The 21,475-nt window shown below is 42.8% G+C and overlaps 1 long non-coding RNA gene across 1 annotated transcript; it reads right to left on the bottom strand.

Annotated features, from left to right (window-relative positions):
* Nucleotides 1–16,533: 16,533 nt before the first annotated feature.
* On the bottom strand, nt 16,534–20,329 carry LOC111245750 (uncharacterized). The gene is made up of 5 exons (XR_002671448.2): nt 19,669–20,329; nt 18,424–19,291; nt 17,880–17,988; nt 17,619–17,768; nt 16,534–17,441 (listed from the first exon to the last, which is right to left on the bottom strand). It is a non-coding gene; the product is annotated as an uncharacterized LOC111245750 (long non-coding RNA).
* Between the last annotated feature and the right edge of the window lie 1,146 nt (nt 20,330–21,475).

The following is a 21,475-nucleotide window of genomic DNA, read 5'->3' as shown; positions in this document are numbered from 1 at the left end:
TAGACCGACTAAGTCCTTTGCGCACACACGATTCTTGTCTTCTCATTTTATTCTTCAGCGTCATTCTTCTGTCACTGTCATCCTACCCGCGTTCGCTGCCTGTCCCCAGTTCACTAGCCCGCAACTCAGTGTATGCAGTTTGGGTCACTCGCCTTACCACTAGGGCCGGCAGTTACATCCCTTCGGCCGATTCTTTCTCATCTTTCTTTTCTTTTTCCTTGCAGTTAATCCTGGTTCTTGCTCTGCGTCACCTCATCACCCCTAGTGCAGGCACATAGCTCCTTCTCGCAGACTCCTTTACGACACTCTTTCTTCACTGTCGGCGGCGACGAGGATTTCCCGGGAGGTTTCCTCTTCCTAATTGGCCCCTCCAACGATACCGATTGGCCAGTGCCGTTGTTCAGGAGGGAGAGGGAAGCAAAAAGGAACAGAGGGGCCGCTTCACAAGCCGGCCGAATGAAATAGAACGATGAAGTGCAAAGGGAACCGCATTAGGCAGGACTCGCATAGATTCACCCTGTCTTCGAGTTGCTCGCCCTAAATTCCCCTTTCAAAGCTTGCCTTAAGACTGGCTGAGCTAACGGCTTGCTGTTGTTGTAATAACGCAGCCTGTCGACGAGCGTTTCTGGGGTGCTTGTGTTAGAAAGAGAAAAGACGAGATAGTGGGGCGAGTAATGGGTACGTGGCTGTACGGATGTACAGCAGCGTTCAGATGAATACCTTCTTCTACGATGACTCTGGTGCTGCCGCGTTGTGACACAAAAGGATCTCTAGCCAGACCAAAGCCATCGGCACTCTATTGGCTGGCTATTCAGTAGAAGCAGCGACCCTCAAGAATCTGGGACAGGGGGCAGAACGAGGGACGTGGAGAGCTTGTGAACTAGAGGCAGTAACAGCAGCAGGATAAGGCAGATCAGTGATGAAAAAGCATGGAGTTCTAAGTGGGCAGATCTCGTAGAGGTAGAAACAGCAAGAAAAGAGATAGGAGCGATTCATGAATGCTAGCAGCGATGACCGACCGAAAGTTAGCTTGCCTGAAGCAAAGATCAAGATCCGGAAAAGCGGAAGACCACAAGTGGAGGACCACTCGACAGTTTTCCTCCGAGTAGTAGCTGGGAGGAGCTTTTATCTTAGCCTCAAGATCTCTGCTATTAGTTAGGTCAATCACGTATAATTGTGTATGTTCCATGCATGACGAACAAATATCTGATCCGTAGAGGTGGCGTAGGAGATTTAGAAGTGCAGGTTCACTAAGACTGGTTTGACAAAAGATATTCCATCAATGTGCTTAAGTAGATATTCATATCAATTGGCAAATACTTTGTTTTCCTATCGACAATACAAATATCAACGTAAATAAATTTGTAGATAAATGGCATACGTTTCATATTAAGCTTGTATTTTTAATGCTCTTGCGGATGTTAATACTTGGCAACATAGCATATCTGAGCCCACAGAGACAGCACATCGCCTCCATATCGTCTTCGCTACGAGAATGAACTGCGCCGTTCCGATGGGCTTGCTTGACCATTCTATTCACAGATATAATGTACTCACTAAATCTATTTTTTACCGTTGTTTTGGTTTGATAGACCATGATGTGGACAAGCGATCAGAGCTCAGGTACCCTGTGTTCTCAGCAAAACTTACATGGCGATCAATGTAACTAAACTGTATTTCCTTTTTCAAACTTGATAATAAGCTTTATCAGCTCCACGTGTTTTTCGTATACATCACGGTGAAATGGACGGCTTAAGATGCTCTCCCATATTTTAGATGAGGCGTGGCTATATCATGCATTTTTTGTATTGTTCGAAGGAAAGCAGAAACTAGAAAAGATGCTTTTGACTAAATAGAGTGCACAGACACATTGGATCTGTTGAGACCATATTCAACCTGCTACGATTTGCTAAAACTGCATTCAAAAGTTTGTCTTGGAGCCATAAAAAATAACTAAAGATAGTATATGTATACATATATCATTCGATGTGATTTGAAATGGTATCTAGGGGGCAGGTTTCATACGTTAACACAAATGACCTGCAGTAGAGATAAGTGTAAAGAGAGCAAAAGTGCATAACAGGCTATTTTTGCTCTTATGTAATTTCTACGTAAATTTTCTAAGATGAAATTATCTATTACCTATGGGACCTTTACAGAAAGCCCTGCGTACCAGTTCTAATGTTCTCCCGCAAAAGTGCAGTGCATAATCGCGTGTCTGCAATACCACTATAGCCCGCCATCCGACCACATACGCTATCTGCATGACTCAACGGTCAATGGATGAAGATCATAAGACTTAGTATAACATTCTTGTTTGTAAGTCGGCAGCTGGCGGTGATTGTGTGTTCTGTACGAAGTCCTTGAAAAGGTACGGATTTGCACCATGCAGTCAGTCGTCTCAAGTTCCTAGTGCTTAAAGGCCAAGCGAACCGCTAAAACGCCCTGATTAGCCATTCTATTCGCTTGGACAGGGTGTAAGATAAAAAGAAGTAGACCTTTCACAGCTGGTTGAAGGTACAAAGCCTGTAACCAGATGACGCGTGCAATAAAGCCGTGTGGAATCATTGCTCGTATGGTTATGGGGAACATGTCATTTTTATGAATATGAAGCTATGCTACCTTTCCTATCGACTGGCTCGCGCGAGATTGCATAGCTATATCGAATGCGCTGCTCAGGCAAGACAAAATGTACGCGAAAATCTCGTACGAACGTTCTAGGCCCCTCTTGCAGTTATTTTTAGGCACGTATAATAAGATATTGGAGAAAGTAATTGGAAGAATTTAGCATAGTTTGTTTTCATGCATAGAATCTCATACGTAATACATACTGTTGCAGCCGTCATAGATATCGTCATAGATATATGAAAATAAACCTGAAATTACTATGTAAAGCTGGAAAATAAGTATATTTAAAGGTGAAGTTATTCCGTAATTGTAAAAGTTGTTAGATATTATTCATCCTAGGGGAAATCTTGCGCCACCGTGATAAAAACGATTATATTTATTGATATATTATTACTTATGCTTACTACTGCATAGAAGCTCTTTCGACCGATCTACACCCCCCCCCCCCCCCCCGGTAATCACTAAATGAGAAGTTTAAGAGACAGTATTAACTGTGCAGAGCCTTCTGACGTTTTCAGTAGATCTCACCCGATATCTTACTTAGAAAAAACAAAACATTAAATCCTATAGTTTCAATATGTTGTAGAAAGACACGCTTAAAGATAATTTGAGACGAGCTGCCATTAAGTCTTGCGGTAGTCGTATACTGTATCAACGGCAGACCGGTCCATTTCGATTACCTCACATCGAAACGAAAGCATCGAGTAAACGAACAGAAGCTTTGTCAGAAAACTCATATCAGAAACTCATCTGAATCAATTTCATAACTGATTGAACAGAATAATGAATCTTTTTCAGTAATGGATCATGACGTTCAAAACGAGATGTAATATGCTAAGGAGGTTCTACAACGTCGAGCAGCATATACAGACAGGATTTTGAACACTTTGGAGATTCAATCAAAACGATCTCAGGTATACCGGCAATTGTATCAGATTAGTTATAGATAAAAAGGTCTTCATTGATTAGAAAACACATTCATTGATTTTAAGCCTTTCTATCCTTATAGGTTGAAGTGGGAGTCCTATCAGCTGATATAAGAGTTGGTGTTTATTTCATGCCGGAAGAACCTCCATTTTACCCTAATGCTACCATTGAAAGCCCAGTAATTCTTCCACCGCTTTTATTGTTACTTTTTGTTAATGATAATGTACCTTGTTAGCAAGGTCGCATTAAAATTACCCCTTCATTATAGATTTGTTTTCTTTTTAAAGGCGGTCTAGTTTATTAAAATAATTTGGTAAGGTTCCTGTGCATTACTTCAAATATATATGGAGTACAATATCCTCTGCTGCTTCGGAAGCCATAGGTGGCCTCGCGCCGACGCTGGCATGCCACACCTTGCCTTGGGCTATCCAAAGATGACCGACATTGGCCTGCCTAACTACCGACTAGTAGTCACTGCAGCTCCTGGAATTAATGCGAGATAATTCCACGTGCGGAATCGAGGCGAGGTTTTCAAATTGCGGTCACATTGGTCTGGAACCAGACCCTCGACACCCGATGCATATAAGCTAAACGCACGTTGGTCCTAGGACCTGGAAGTCACCATAAGCTCAGTCGTATTAATAGATTCCGAGTTGAACCCTGAACAAAGTTGGCTTACGACTCTGCATTAACGCGCCGTTGTCTGCTAGTGGGCAGGGTGTGTAAATGCCAAACCGGTCTGATGATACGTCTACAGCAGAATCTACACGAGAAGATGAGTGCAAGATACGGGTTCGTGGATTGGATTTAACTGAACACAACCCCCGAACAGGAAGACAAGCGCGAGAGCCTAAAAAAGACTGCAAACATGAATACAATGACGTATCTACCCTGAGTTACGTGTAGTTCACGTCGAGAGCTACAAAGGTAGATTTTGCTCATGTTAACGCACCTATCTGGCAGATGGCGTGTGTGCATACATACGTAAAGACGGTAGGAGTATCCTATGACGTCTATACTAATCAGGTGATAATTATAATCCATAGGTATATAGGCAATATGGTGGGTGAGATGAATAACGTGTTGGTTCACACCGGATACCCAGGTAAAAAAGATCTCCTTGCTCTAGGAGACAGGGTGAGGACTAGACTTGCAGGTGCACTAAGAGCATAAAATGCAATTGGAATCAGCTTATTTGATCCTTGCAATATATACGATTTAATAATAATAGCCTCTATAAATTTACATGTAAATATGTAGGAAATCGGATATTTTACAGCGACTAGTCCTAATTTATTGATAGCTCTTATTTTATGCTACGTGAACCGTTTTTTTGTTTATAATATTTCGACTATTATTATCACAGATTGATGATTAACTGGTAGATAAATTGGCGACTTTGAAAATTTAGCTTTCAGACACCCCCATACCCACAGTAGAAATGAATTTTCGATACTTTGAATAACTCGTCTAAACTAACATCTAAGCTTATCAATTAGGCAATTAAAAGGCAAAGTACTCCCAGCACGGAGTACGGCATCTGAGAAAAGTCTTGGAAAAAAGAATAGCCAAATTATCGTAGTCTCTCCCTCAAACGCAACACCTAGGAAAACCGTAAACTACAGAGATTCTACCGTGACATACATGGTGCCAGAGGTAAACGGCAGTGAGGTGAGACGAAGGAAGAACCTAAGGTAGAACCGAAGTGACTCACTTCACCAAATCGTGCTGCTCGTAAAAAAGTCCGGCCAGGTTAAAGTTAAATTGAATGAGAAGAAAAGGTAGTGGTGATGTCCGTACCTCCGGAAATGGTGGGGTTGAGGTTACGAAAAAAAAGAAGAGTTCGAGGCAGTTTGAAGACAACCTGGATGCCAATGACTATTGTTTCAGAGGTCGGCAAGAGAATGATGCGGCGGTCGTCAGAGAATTGAAACCGTGAGCGGAATGGAATGGCACACTGTCAGGCAGATGAGGTACTGCGTTGAAGTGAGTGCCGTGCTGAGATGATGAAGCCGACGCGTCGAGCCTTCAGATCGGCTCCAATTAGATTGCGATCGACTCACCTTTCTCTATCCCGCGTTCGTTCAAGTTGCTCCGGCCACCTATTGCAAGCAGATCCGTATCTGCGCTTCATATAGTCAGTACTAAAATGACGCTCTTTCGCTAAAATAACGTCAATGGCGCAAGAACTTTAAAGTCGAGCTGCCGGCACCGCTGAAGTAACAGGGGAAACCTATCATGAGCCATGGTGACAGTATTGTCATCTTTAGATGACCCTGATGGCTCCATTCCTATTTAGCGTAAAGTGTGTTTTTCACGCTTAAGTTTATTTGATCAGTTTTAGCCTAATTTCTGTATTTTTTTCGGAATTTATTAAACACAACAAATGAAAAGTGTGCGTGTAGTACACACGAATCTGCATTAATTCTCTCTAATTAACATGGGCAAAATAATTTCGTTTTAGGATTGCAACGTAATTACCTTCTCGTCAAAAAGTTGACCTATTTATTAGTCGGAGCACTGATTTTTTAAGCTTGCAGGACCTCGGAACGGTTGAGAAGTGGAACATCCCAATTTGAAAGTTGCTTTGTTTCCTTAAGACTCTATAGGGCTGGAAATTTTTGTTCGATAAATGATTCGACTTTCCTTATTTACCGCCATAGCGCACAAATTTGGCATAACAAAGCATGCTCAATAACGTGACAGATCGTGGGTCTGATAGCAAGAGCTTAAGTGTAATGTCAATGATAGCTGGGACGTGGTAGTAGAAGATATAGAACAGGCTGATGGAGCGGCTGCATTGGGAAAGCTGATAAAGGTCAGAGAGACAATTGCGATTGGATAACAAGAATAGAAAGTCTGGATCAATTTTGTCTCCAAACCCGGCTCTAGATTTGAAACGGTCGTAACGTCTGAATGTACGTGCAGCACGGATCATAAGCGACGCGAAAATGATGCACGTCACCAAGCCCAAGTCTCATAGGTCGAAGCGAGCGAATGTTGCATACGTACTGCTATTTTGACCACGTGATTCCTAACAAGATTGACATAGGGTCTTAGTAATCTTCTTGACTAAGTCCTTGAGCTATTGGCGCTGTGAGATTTCCTTGAATTTGGGATTTAAACATTGAACTTTATTTCTTTCAAGTAAATAGCAGTGCTTCAACATTCGATCATGTGAAAAGGCAAACCTATTCAATATTGGAGTGACAACGGTGTTGATAACATCCAAAGGACCGAAATAAAACTATATAATATTGTTAGCGTGATCGTGCCTTCAGGTATCGTGTACTTTATAAACAGCGAATTGCTCTGCCACTTCGTTATGAGAACAGCATAAAAATGCTGGAAATATAAAAACTTAAGCTTACATAAAAAAAAAAACGACCATAATACACTAGCCGCAGACGGAACTTATGTCGTCTAATGACATACTTAATAGTACTGGTCAATATGCTTCAATTTAACAAATCAATTATTCATTGACAACGGATTGACCAGATTCACTGGCAGATACTGCACGTTCTACAAGTGTTTCCCTGTACCAAGTAATCTTCTATATAGGCGGTCTATGTCTTTGGAGCTTATAAGAAACATGTCGATGTCAAAGCTCAGAGCACCGACTGCTTATTTAAACTATTCGATTTATCTGAAGAAAAAAAATTCATTTGTCACTACAACTCCAGGACAACTGCCGACAGCTCTACAGCCATCTGTTTTGCCAACTAAAAGCTTGCTGTTCTAATAAATGTCCATAGTTCTTCCACCCTTCATTTATAGGGTGCATGAATTTTCTTCGGCAACATTTACGTTACGCTAGTTAAATGTTTTTCTTGTTTCTGGGAAACGAGGCTTCATCCGCCAGGCAGCTAATATGTTAATCTTGACCTACCACCTGGAGCTTTTGGTAAGCGGCTATAAGCCTCTATGTTTCGAGTCCTACGCCGGATATCGATCACACGGCTGGCTCCCAGCAAGAAACGAATTGTCTGTGTATATCCAACCCCGAATTTTGACCACAATATGTCACTAAGATTAGCGGGCAAATACATTACCCGCTAAGCTGTCATAGGAACATACGATACGCTTAAGACTCACTTAACTGCCGAACACGGTTTCGTCTATACTTACGTTGAAGGCTATTACAATACGTTAAATACTGTGCGTAAGTCAGGCTCAGCAAGCAGCCTTCTGAACCTTGCTGCGGCGGCGGGTCCAACAAAGGTTTAGGGTTTAATCGATGTGAGCTGTTAACTAACACGGCAAGTGTAACTTTGCCATTTGTAGAGTACCACGGACATTTGCACGGCAATAGTTTAGCGCGGTAGATCGTGAGCTGTATAATAATGATGTATCTCCCATTTGTAACAACTCAAAAGGGTGTTTATGAAATAACGCAAAAATCTTTTCTTGAATAAATATTAATAACTTGGGCTCGACTTCAGGGGCATACTGTAATATAGCGATAAATGATAACGTATCTCTCACTTGTAACACTATTTTCACCCTACAACGCAAACGACTATGGTTTTCTCATTTTTGCTCACACTATAGTTCGTCTTCGCCTGTACCCGCCCTGCAACTCGGTTCAGCCAAGCGTACTTCTGCAGGCCCCTGTGTTTCTCTAAATATCTGCTCTGATAATCCAAAAAGAGACAGACCCAACAGGCAGGATCTGAGGCCCGGCACGGGCCAGATAGCCTTCCCGATTTCACCTGGTTCTGCTCTTTCTATCGCCTGTTTTTTCTAGATGTCTTAGCTAGAAGCTTTTAGACGATTTGTCGTTAATCGAACAATTAACCAGGCCCGTAACCTTGTCAGTTCTGAAGAAGAATCGTTTCCGCAAGTACCTGCTCGTACAAGAATGCCAGATGTCATTTATTTACACTCTGATCTCTCTCCAGATTAAAAAATAACTAAATAAAGATCCGTACATTGAAATTTCCGTAAGAAGCTAAGGCACGTAGTTTCATTTATGGGCAATATCAATCAGTGAAACCAAGACGACCGTATCCCTTATCGTTGATGCACCTTCCGCGAGCGCGAGCAGTATTCTAAACGTATGCTCGTATTGCAGGAAAAACAAGTACACACGAAAGCGATGCAACACACCGTAATCGAATATTTTTTCTGTCCTAAATACATGTTCAAAGGTGCATTGCCAACGTTGCACTATGCTATGTAACATCTCGTAAATATGTGCTACTGAATAAATACAGAGTATTAATATTTAAAAAAAAATACAAGAGTCTATTGTGAACAGATGGATTAGGATACCAACAAAAAGGCGCTATGGGTCTTGTCACGCAACGGTGATGTTTGTAATGGATACCTGCGATCTAGACATAGCAAATATCCGGAAAGCCTGGATATTTCAACATTTCACTGGTTAGCCGTAATAAAACTGAATTATGTCAATTATCCGGGTCCTCCATAGTGATGATTAGAAGCTGTATACTGGCTTTGGTAGTAAGCGCTATTGCTTTGTTTCGTCAACTAGCAGTGGATACTAAACATATGCGACATGTTGTCAACTACATGGCTTTAAGGCTTCACAGAAGGCCTAAAAAGTATATTTTAGATGATGTGTTTGTTCTCACTGTCGCCTCAGTAGAAAACTCGGAGGTACAACCGCGTCAGACCCTGATTTCGATCCATATAGAAATTAGACGATTAGACAGGTTATTTTCAGATGCTATGCAATTGAAAATCTGAATTTTTCTACTAGTTTTTAGAGAAGTCTGATGATTTCTGCATTACTGTGTTATTATAAAGTTTTGCGATCTCCTATGGGGTAACATTTCAGGGGTACTTCAAGTGAGCTCTTCCTATTTGCGGTTTCTGAGAATATACAATAAGGGTGCAAACTTGTTTTCATATAGACATGCTTATTTTGTATTCAATTTCGTTAAGCGATTTACAAGCACGGTTTTACATTTAATCATGCTTGTCTCTCCCACATAGTTATTTATCCTGGTGGAATTATATAATAACTTTAGGAGGAACTAGAAGCAGAAGATAAACTTAAAACGGATTGCCATCTGATCATAATAAAAACAAAATTGAATAATCCAAATAGTGAATTGTAACAACAACTACTAAAGTACGCGTTGTCGTATGGAAATGAGACATGGCATTGTGAAAAATGAAATAGCAGAAAACACATCTGTTTATAAAGAAAATATCCTAAAAATAAGCAAAATGTGTAAACGATGGCAGTGTTAAATTTTAAATGAGACAAGTGCGGAACGCGAAGCCTCGTATGACGAGCACGGCTGGCAAAAAATCCGTAAACAGTATGAGCTGAGACGAGTCAAGGGTGAAGTTGAAAACTATACGAAGCGGGTCTTAGGATTCAAAAACTCATGGAAACCGTTATTGTACATCAGAATATGTGACCATGGCTACAGAAGACAATTCGCAAGCTGAAATTACTATGATTGAAAATAACATGACGCTTAGGTACGTGAATCCTGAAGATACATCGTGTGGTTTCAGAATTAACGTCTCATATTCTAATCAGTAAGCGCCACTGCCGAAATAGCAGCGATATCGTTTAATGCTTTTTATTCCAGAATTACTACAACTGGTAATAAGGTGCATTGCACACGAGTGCATGCACAACAGACCTATGCATGTCTGTGAGTGCGTCAAAGGCTACCTTGCGTGCAGACCAATCCAACGAAGGTGTGGATGGCTTCAAGGGTAATACCACCTCATCGACAAGCAAAGTAAACTGTGTGGCAGAGCCCGCACGCTTCGACGTAAGTTGTCGACATAAGTTGACTACTAAACAGACTCCCCGTAGACTGCACTTCTTTCCCGTCGGACATCCGCCAAGATTCGTAGAACCACTGTAAGTGTAGCAGTGTAAAGCTTGCATACTGAGGCGAATAGAGGGTGGGGTGAGCAGCCATGATAGCAGGATGCAATAGCTAGCGAGAATAACCCCGTCTTAGGGGCAATAACCATTGCCCCACAGTAGGCAGGCAGTGGTAGTAGCAATAGGAAGTAATTTGCAAAAAAGGCCCAGTCATGTATCTTTTCGGAGTGCGGCCCGTCGCTCCTCCCATTTGTTCTCGACAGTTCCATTCTGAGGGAGGTCCTGTGGGGTAGCCTGGCTGTGTGAGGGGTAGCTGCTCTGTGTGTGTGTTTTACGTCGGGTGCATCCAGGAGCTGTGGCTAGTTCGGCTGCTTTAAAAATGCCCCAGCTGTCTATGGCCATAGTTGGCCCGTTCGCCCTGTCGTAACTGCCGTCCTCTACAGAGTGGAAGGGGATTCTACAAGCTACGGAACGCTGTCACCCCCACTCTTTTCTACGGGTACCGTTAAACGCTTGGTGCTGTCAACTTTACACGACGTTGGCCGCTTGTCGGTCGGTCGGCTTTGGGGTTCCAGGCTCCGCAAGTCCTCTCGTGGGGCCCGAAGGTTGAATGTAAGGTGAGTCAACTTGTGTTGAAGGTATTCTATCGAAGAGAACCACTGCACTTACTATTGAACACACTATACTGACTGTGGGAAGTTGAGTTTTTGTTGGCAAAAGACGCATTGTCGTTATTCCTGGTCGCTGCTAACGCTGCCGTATCGGTAAAGTAGAGAAAAAAACGGAAGAACTTATTTCAACGGCCCTTACTCGCTTGCTACAACCCCTGTTATAACTGCACGTGGACTTGTGTTTCCCGCCATTAAATGAACAGAGCAGGAGCGAGTCTATAAGCGTTCACTGGTGCGTTACCACTAGGGTTAGCTAGTCAATTGTTGGCTTTGTTGCTTTTGTGAAGAGAATATCCCTGCCTCCTAAGTGGCGTGGCATCCAAATAATGGCACGACATATATTTTGGCAATGGAGAGTTGTAGATGGACAGAAGACATAGCAGTATCATTTATTAGGGGAGTTGTCGCAACGTGGCCGCGCTTGACAAAGCAAAAGTGACAGTTCCTGCTGCTGCAGGCTCTCCAATAAAGAACAGAGTGTGCTGACACAAACGACAAATGAGCGCATCTGAAGAATATTCCTATTGAAGTTCTGTAGACATGTATTCTGTCACAGCGCAGTTAATACGAAACATGCGCTTAACTTTGAGCAATTTCTATGATTTTAGCGGTTTAGAGCTTTTAGCAGTCCTTAGATATTGGTCTGCAACCAATGTAGTCAGGTTGGCTTGGAAACACAAGCTGCGCAGAACGTCCATTTCGGATCGGTACGTTGGTAAACGTACGTCTATAGGATATAACTCTGATTGAGATATATTTAAAGCATGTTCATATATAGTGTTTATATATGCGCATACTTTAAATAATAAGTATGTCACCCAAGGATCTCGTAAGTACAGTGAACAATACCGCACCACCTTTAATCTTTCCTAAGAAAGGTTTCATATTTAGGTAGCCCTCTTGATACACATGTTCAGATATAGTAGTCCTGACATCTGTATCCGTACTATTTATTTTCATTTCGTTAGCAAAATAAAATAAGCACGTCTCCGCGGCGATCTTAATACAACTAAGTATAATTGTTATAAATACGAATAATACGTTCGACGACACCGAGGATACTCCCACCTAGCTTTAACCTAACAAATCATTCGGAGCTCTGGTAGTAGTCGATGTCGCAAATTACTACGGCGGATTATTAAGCGGCTCCACTTGGTTCAACCAACAGACGCGGATCGAGCTGACGAGAAGCAAGGGTAATATCGTCAATGCTGGGTGACCAAACCAACCAAAAAAAGTGCCGATGCAGAGCCAATATATAAAAGAGCCACTAACTCCTGCAACCGAACGACGGATGACTATAGACCAAATTGCTGCGTACCCTGTGGCACTCCCTATCCCTCTATTATAGGCGCATACGACCGTTGTCGACGCCGCATCGATCGCCTAACAAGGTGCTACTGGCCTCAATAGGGCCCCCTGTTACAGGCCTGAAAGAGGACGCCTTTAAGTAACAGCTTTGATATAGGGGTTACTAGCGGTGTTCAGGCCGTGTCCAATGTCGCCGTCGCCATCTTCATAATCGTCGCAACCGAGTCCGCCTATTCCCCTCCCTCCGATCGCCTTTTTGTTGCTTTCGGAGCATTGAACGGCATTCATGAAGGACTGCTAAGTGATACTGCAACATCACGATATTTCTTTTCCTCCGTCTGCCCGACAGCCCAAGCCATATCCGGCAACGTCGACGATCCGAAGACTCTGAACTTTCCAGTTCTTTTTTTCAAGCAACCGCCTGTTTTTCTTCCAATTCACTGGTCTCGAATTTTACTGTTGTTACATTTTTGTTAACTTCTGGACTGCACACTTGGGCCCCTATTGACTTTACGTTCGACGTAATAGGTTGCGTAGTAGCATTCTTGGGTTAAACTGTTGCCGACGCCGTCGTTGTTATTATCCTTAGTCTCCTAATCGGTCTTGTTTTCCTCTGTCTGCTGTTGCGTTTGGGCTAGTTTTGGCACTTTGCCCACGAACTCTGAAAAGCTGGGACATCCAGTAGCTCTTGCAGACTCTAGTCCAGTGCGCTGTTCGCATTGCTTTAGTTTTTCTGATGTTTGCCCCTCGTTCATCGTGTGCGCTCACTTTTTATCTTTCACATCGCATGTTCACACTTTTGCACTTGGTCTTATTATAGTCAATCATCTTGCTTCGCCCGGCGGGGTTCGACCCGATGGCGATTACAGCGTTTATCAATGATTCTCGCCTTTCCCACGTAGTCTGCCATCATTCCTTCTGGCGCGGTTCATAACCCCGAATCCGTCACCTAGAAGCCAACCAATGTTTTGGATGTTCCATCCGAGCATCATAGAGAAATCGACAGAATAACAGGGCTGGCACCACTGAGAAGTCTGTGTAGCCTTAGCCTCTTCGTCAAATTCCTCCGTCGACTGCCGTTCTGTATCGGTGACTGCTTGTGTAGATGCTTGTATAGATGGAACCTTTTGCTTCCTGGCTAGTCTCCCAACATATACGCTGCGTTCTGTACACAGGTGAAAATCCTGCTTAAAGGAAGACAGTTAAGGCTTGCCACCTGTAGGCATGATGTGTACAATGGTTCCTAGCTTTCGCTGTTCTTGTTTGACGGACAACCCTTAGAGGGCGATTAGGGAGAGTTGATCAGAGGTTGTGAGAAAAGGGGAAAAAGGCATTAGCTCTGCAGACAAACTCAGGCTATACCGCGGGCTCAAATTACAGGCCATGCTATCGAAAGGAAAAATAAAGGCCTTCCCGACTTAGCAGGTTTATGGCTAACATTTGCTTACTTGCCTGTCGACAGGCCCGTTGACCTTTACCCGATATCTCGTAATCTCAAACGCAGGCCAAGCCGGTGACTACTGTTACTTGGTCTGAGGGACATAGGAATAAAGAAAACTGACTGATTCTCATCCTGTGATTCTTCCCATATTTTTGCGATGAGCACTAGTTTAGAGCCTTTGAGCCGCGATGAGTTTTCATCTGTGTTATCTCTTATTGGCAATCATCGTAGTTACTGAGCAGCGGGATGCTTATCCAAAAAGTCGAATAGAATCTAAGAAACGAAGCAAGTTAAAATAAAGCAAGAGATTCGCTGGATCACCGGATAAAACGAAGGCAACAAGGACGAACACAGAGCTCGATGCGTTGGTCGGTTGTTTGTCGGAGCTGGTTCGCCCAGTGATAATGTGAGGAAATAAAGGGGGTATGATTAAGCCGTGGCGAATAGCCATCCTCATCGATTCATCTGTTCTGCGCAGAAATTGAGAAATACAGCCTAAAGCAGCTGCTGCCAAAGAGAAGCTACTTCAAGGTGCCCTTTATGTAGCCTCTATATGGATGGTCGTACGACTCTGCACGGGGCGACGGTCTGAATGATCGCGGTTGATGTGAGTGCCCGAAAAGAATACTGCGCGTATAAACGCGGCACTCCAAAGTAGCGACGGGAAAAGCAGAGCAAGAGTATAGTCGGAAATCGGCAAAAAATCGGTGGATCGGAATCTCGATCGCTTGAACCATTCGGAGGCAGTGTTCGGAACGTCGGGAAACGGGGCAGGGAAAAAGGTACCTGTACCGTTAACGTGGCCATCATAGCCGGCGCTATAGAACTTTGCAATAAAAGCGCACACCAGCCCACCCGAGTAGCGGCCGGCAAGAAAAAAAAACCGGTGACTTTTAGGGGGTTCTAACTGGGCTTAAGGAGGAAAGTGGGCGGCGTACAGGAAAGCAGTCAACCTATATCGAAAATTTGATATCTTTATTGCCTGGTCCTTTTCCGCCTGGTCCGTACGTTGTGAACGATATGATGATGTGTTCTAAAAAAAAACACGAGAAGAACAGAGCGTGCCGGTGAGAAGAGACTTAGCCGTTGCATGCCGGTACGGTCAACGCTGCCAGCGTCTGTTGCTAACGGGAAGCGAGGAAGCAGCCACCCGAAGTACTTAGCTAGCCTTGAGCGATAATGGCTGAGTTCGTTTGTGAAATGAAGACTGTGTTATGATTTCACACTTCTAGCAAGAGTGCTTGTAAGTTCCGTGGATTTATCAAATTGGCACAACTATATAGGTATGAAAAATCGAAGCAATATATTTTCTCTCTTCTTTTGAGTTTTTTTTTGTATATATGCGCTTATTAAAAGTGTAAGTGTTCTTTTAGAACTGAAGTGTTTGTCAAGAAATATAATGAATTATTTAATATGACGCGCAGTAAATTGACTTAAATATTAACTGAAAAGCACTATGCAGTGCTGACAAGGTTGGGCCTCTTTTCAGGATCTTCATCGAATTTTGAGGTGAATTAAGGATCGCATCAAAATATCTACCTGGTATTACATTTTTAGCAAGAATTATTCAGCGTGTCAATCGACAATCTTTCCAAGGATGAGATAAAGGTTCAGAATAACAATGATTTATTGTACAGTGATACACGCATTCGTACCGATGGCGATAGACTTTTCAGAATAAATTACACCTGCGCAAACTGTCAGATGCCAAGCTTTGTTGCGAAGCCTCGACGCAGACAAGCTTTCGAATCGCACCCATGAAACTCTTTCCGTACCTGACGTAATGAATATGGAGACTTATATGCAACGCCTGGTTGAAATTCTTTAGTCTACAGTACAGATCCTTTGCTTTCCTAAAAAATAGTTCAATTAATCCTACTCAGATAACTAAGATGGCTTGGAAGCTAATGGCTAAGATGCAGACAGAATTCTATCCTCTGAGCTTCCGTTTTCAGAACGATCGGCAAAGGCAACAATACCGTGAACGACTGAAGACCCGTCATTGACCGTCGATGCAGAACGTCAGCCATATAAGTGGCTAATGCACCGCGACAGCTTGGCGCTTTGCCCGATTAGCTCTTCAGCTCTCATAAATCACTTCTCGGAAATGTCTGCGTTAGGGGATACGCTACCAACAAGACTTAACAGTGCGGAAACTTATACGAGGTCTTGGGAGCCTACGCAAGAAGGTTGCCATTCCATATAGGGACTGCAACGAGCATCGCAAATGCGCTGTCGCTCTGGCACCGTGTTGAACGGCACTATTCAATGAATGTTTGCATACTGAATTACTTCCAACCTAGTAGAGAGATGCTACTTTGCTAATGATCCCAAAAGAACAGAGCGACTCAACCGCACCATCATCATGGCGAGGAATAGTGAAGAAAAGCGTTTGTTACAAGTTGCTCTCCGACTTGTACTAATAAGATTACGGACTAAGAGATTAAATAGCTACTTAAAAAAACGCACATACCACCCCAGTGGAGAAACTTGGCTCCTGGACAGAACGCTCCACAGAAACAGAATACAGGATTCTTAAAGTCAACGTCAAAAAAGCACTGACCATGCCCCGTAATCCACTACATGCGGCGTTCGTCGATTTCAAAGCAGTTCTCGATGTGACGTCCAGAGACAAGGTTATGCTTACGTTGACCGAGCTAGGTGTCCCTGTGAATGCGCTTGCCTTTGTCGCTGTGATTCTACAGGAAAACAGAAGGACCATCGACGACAGATTTCCGTGGAGAAACAATCTAAATTCACCTTTATTTTCTATCTTGCTGAAGGGCCTCTCTGATCAAATAAGAGTACTAAGAAAGCTACTCGAAGTTACCTTGTATGCAGACGACTTAGTGATATACGGGACGAACAGATTCTAAATAGCAGCAGGCTCTAGCCCGGCCCCAGGCAGCAGTTATCTATTTCAGACCGACGGTAGACGTGACCAAGACAGAGGCGACGATGTGTAGAAAGTAACATAGAACAGCAGCCATTAGCACCTTGTAGTTCTTCAAATCGCCTCTTACTGACGCTTACCCGTTTCTATGCTTAGATTTGTTTTTCTTTGCAAACGGCAAAAATTTCATCGCGCACGTCACCAAAAGATGCAGAAAGTCGGCCGTATGGGCAATTAAATTGTCTTATCGCTAATTTTTTGCAGCCGCTTCTAGCTTATTCGATCTCAAGGCAGCTCTGATCGCAACGCGCAGAAAACGCATAATTTAAAGAAATCTTTTAGTAGAAAAGCTTAAACAATTAAATCATATCGTACCCTCTTTCCTCAGGAGAGCACTGGGACTACACAAAACGATCTGAAATCTTCTCACGTATCTCCTAGCCGACTCGCCACTGCTGTCTTGGGGATTATGTCGTCTATTTGAGCTCCCAGCAACGGAAGCCTTTATAACAATCTTAGGAAATGAAAGCAAGAACTTGCAGGGATCGATAGAAATTTGTTTGCTTCTTTGCTTCGGGTGCGAAAAATGAAAAATCGAACCAATGGGCTAAACTGATATGTCACCACCCGCTTTGTTGTGTATAGCCTCCACCATAGATTCCGCAAGGAACTGGGTTTCCACGAGCTGAAGGATACATGGGGGTAAGTGTGATAGACATTATGCCGATCGTCTTTCCCTGGTATTACCTTTAGGACAGCCGGAAAATTTCTCGAATTAGCTTCATAAATTATTTAATTATAAAAGACTCGCATAATATGGATTATTTTAGTGTTTTAGTACAAAGTGTTTTAGTGTTTCTATAATCTCACTCTTATATTGAGTTGTTGTTTTGCTGATCTGCATCTATGTAGTTTAACTATTACCAGCAGAAGAAGATGGATGATAATTTCGATCTTCAATCGACAGTTTTAACAAACAGCTTCGCTATGTTGATTTCCATCTTTCAAAAAATGTATGATTAACAAAGCCCGGATGCTCTTCGCTAAATCCGTGTACCGTAGTCTTCTCGATCACTGTTAAACAAAATCGAAATAGAGTGGCATCTATTAGTTGGATGCATAAAGAGCACAGCGATACTATTAAACCCAGCTTTGTAAACATTTAGAAAAGCATATGGAGCTTACATCATTTTAATGTTTGCCTGCCGCTTGGCAACTGAAGGTATCCCTAATCGTGAAGGTTTTGTGAGGTCTTCGTCTTTTTGATCTCACCACTTAAGCCCTACTTTGTTGTCTGAAATCAAAACAGAGTTAAAAAAAAAAAATAAGAAAATCTAGCTTCGAATCTATCGAAATTTGGGTGCAAACAGTTAAATGCAAATTGCCGCCTTTTTTAGGACAAAATACAAAATGCCCCAGAAGATCACGAATTTTTATCATTAGAAAATTCGCAAGAAAAATATTATAGCATACCCATCTAGAAACGTGATCTTTTTCGAGCCGGATATTTTTTATATACTATCTCGACTGTGTTTCGGTGAGCTGCGCATTTATTTAAACCTTATCTTCAATTCTGGTTTTCTCTAGCTTGATCTCCACTGTATATTGCGTCATTTTATCACTGTAATCGCTCAATTCTACCGCTCTTTTCGTCACGCTTTTTATACATACGCATTTGGCCCGGTTCTGCTTTTCTGTGTCTACCATTGTTGTATTGAACGTGTATTACCTTAAGTCTCGATTTTTCTGAGCGAGCTGAAGTACTGGAGAACTTCGTTTTTCTTTTTCGCGCCAGTTGGCCGTCATCCACCCGGAAACAAAGGTAATGGCAACCAACAATCGCACCTTTCACATCGCACACGGTAGCTTCGCCGAATTGCACATACGGAAAGCCTCGTACCCGACCCTGGCGTCAAAGTCAAAGCTACACCTCATCACACACACAGACGAGCCCATACGCTCACCCATCGCTTGGAAAAAGATCGATAAAATAGCGATCAAAATCGCTTTTTTCTTCGGCTTTTGCTGCCTTCTGTAGACTTCGGTGTTCTAGAAGTTCGGTCGTCAACGCCAGCGACGGTAAGCGCAGTGTGTAAACCTAACATCTCGAAATATTAAGCGGCTTTAGGGAACGGTAGTCGAACAGCCTGGCGCCAACGTTTTGGGTAAGGCACATTTGGCTTCCAGGAACGCTTCACTTTGCAGTGAACCGCTCACAAACAGAGAACGTCGACGATTCGATGTGCTACAATGAAACAATGTTGGCCGCGCGACTCGCCGAAGCTGTACGAACATCTTCATGGTTCTCCACGCCATTACGTTGCCCTTGGCAGGATAGACAAGCAGGCATTATCGAAACCCTTCTTTCGTTGAAATCAGAACGGCCAACAGCTGTCGCAGCAACGACAGCTGCCACTACCAAGATTATGACCAGCACAATACACAGTTTAAAATCGATTTTAACAGCGTCTTCGTCATCGCTACATCATAATTCTTGCTTCATTGGATCCCACCTCTTGAAAACCCAGTCGCCGCAAACCACAACTGATATTGTTGCCGTGAGCATCATCGTGGTTACTCAGAAGTAACCTCAGATACTTTAGAAGGAAACAGAGAGAATCGACTGTGACAGGTGATTACCTCTTTTGGACGATATCGTTAAGCTATAAACATTTTATATTCACGTAGTTTTTTTTTTGGGCTGCGAACGCATGCCTATGACTTCGGTTATAACGTGTCTAAAAGTTAGGCAAGCAAATATACTAATTTCTGGCTGACAGACTATAATATTATACTTCTATGACACTAAGCAGTAACATAGATACCATTTCACAGACTCTAATTAAACATATGAAATTATAGAAAAGACATTTCATTTGTCTAAAATAGAGATGTATAAGTAGGGAAGTCATAGGAAATACTAAATGAAAAAAAAAAAAAAAAAAACTGTGCATTGATGGCCACAAAGCTTTACTTGTTAGTGTTGTTCAGTCTCGAGCTCCAGGAAGCTAGCGTTCTTTCGCCGATGCAAAAGCGATTTTTCAACGCGACGCCCACTTTTTTGTATGCACCTCACAGCTTGTTAAATGTTCGCTAACTTTTGCGGTCAGTGTTCGCCTATTTCGTTTGCGTCTATTCTCTGCCCTCTTTGACAGACACCTTTCTCTAGACAAGCTCGTCATTCAAGCTCGATTTGACAACAGTATTCCCTATTCATGCGCTGAGAATCCCGAAAATGATGATCGCTCAATGGAATATGCTTGGGGCAAATACACGGCGAGGATTGATTGGATGCAAACTGTGGTTTCGCTAACTCGCGATCAGGTAGTTGAAACACAGCTGTGCTACGAGACTCACTGCTTGCTCTGCGTACAATGCAACTATAGCGCCTCGCAAACGCGGCGCAATAGCACAACAAACAACGTGCGGCGCTTTCAATGACGATGCATGTAACGGGTATAGCGGAAAGAATACAAGTGGAGAAAGTATTACACGCTTTTTGGCCACCGAACGGCCTCCTCCCCAGACAATGTAGAAGGGACCGACGAACGCGAACGTGATCCGTTAGAAGAAGAAGAAGAAGAAGAGACGAAATAGCATTTGGTAAACAGGGCTTTGGTGGGACTCACTGAACTTAAAATGCGCGCCCAAATGGCCTTCTTTTTAGCAGGTAGGTTTGATTCGGTACTTAGTAAGTGAACGGATGATGTTGATGGTCCTAGTGTTGACTAAAAGCTGCGTGAGTGTCTGCCGAATGATTGATTATTTGCGAAGGCAGCGACAGTCAGTGAATGTGTTTCCATAACACGAACCTAAAGTGTTTGCCAATTGACCGGTCTCTGGGAAGTAGGTGCTTCCTTGTTTGCGCGGAAGTCCGCAGACGCTGTTGAGATCTACCTTGTGTGGGCACTAGGAAGCACGAAGGCGTATGAACAACAATATAGGAAATAGCTCTAGAGGCTACAGGAGATAATCATGGAAGGAAGTGCACAAAAATGCTGTGTTCACTAGAAATGGATACGATAGCCCCTTTTCAATAGCCCATCTTATAGAGTAGGATAGGTATAACAAGTGGTACAACGGGTCTATTGTGGGCCCATAAATGGCACTGACGGTACCTACATCCCTGAGAAAACGAGGATCATAGCCCCAGCAATTCGTAACGCTTTGCGGCCTAGCAGCGAAAAAAATTGAATTTTTCTCCGTTAATACAGCGGCCCTTTAGAAAGGTTAGAAAAAATCGAAATATTGTTAAGCATTATAACGTCAAACCAGCGTCCAGAGGATTTTTGAAACTATCACAACGCATAAAGAAAAAGAAATCAAAATCCAAACCATAGAACGCGGTAGTCGAGACAGCCGTACAGGACTCAACGAAGAATGACAAGGTGGCTTCTCCTCAAGGTGCTTTTCTTCTGCAGGATGTTCAGGACATGTCCATGTATGAACAGAGTTTATTCGAAAGGCTTGGGTACAATATCGGGTTGCTTTCGTAGCTCCTTTTGACGTGACGGCAGTCTACTATTAAGTGAGAACGATACTATTACAACGGAAAACTGTTTGGCAAGACATTTGCTTGTATTCGTACATTGTTTTCGGCTGGGAGAACCCTCGATCATCTCGCAACGTCGGCTTAAAAAGAGTTAAATAATTATTTCCGGGATGCAGGTTTAATAAAACTAGAAAAGGGATTTTGGAATGTAAAAAAAAAGCTATGCATTACATAGAAGACTAATATTCGAACTAGATGGAACAAATATGTAGTGACTACTGCAATTTTA

Source organism: Varroa destructor, unplaced genomic scaffold, assembly GCF_002443255.2.
Source record: "Varroa destructor unplaced genomic scaffold, Vdes_3.0 BEIS01000002.1, whole genome shotgun sequence".
Classification (NCBI taxonomy): domain Eukaryota; kingdom Metazoa; phylum Arthropoda; class Arachnida; order Mesostigmata; family Varroidae; genus Varroa; species Varroa destructor.
Note: the sequence above shows the minus strand (reverse complement) of the source record. Positions and strands in the feature narration are given on the sequence as shown.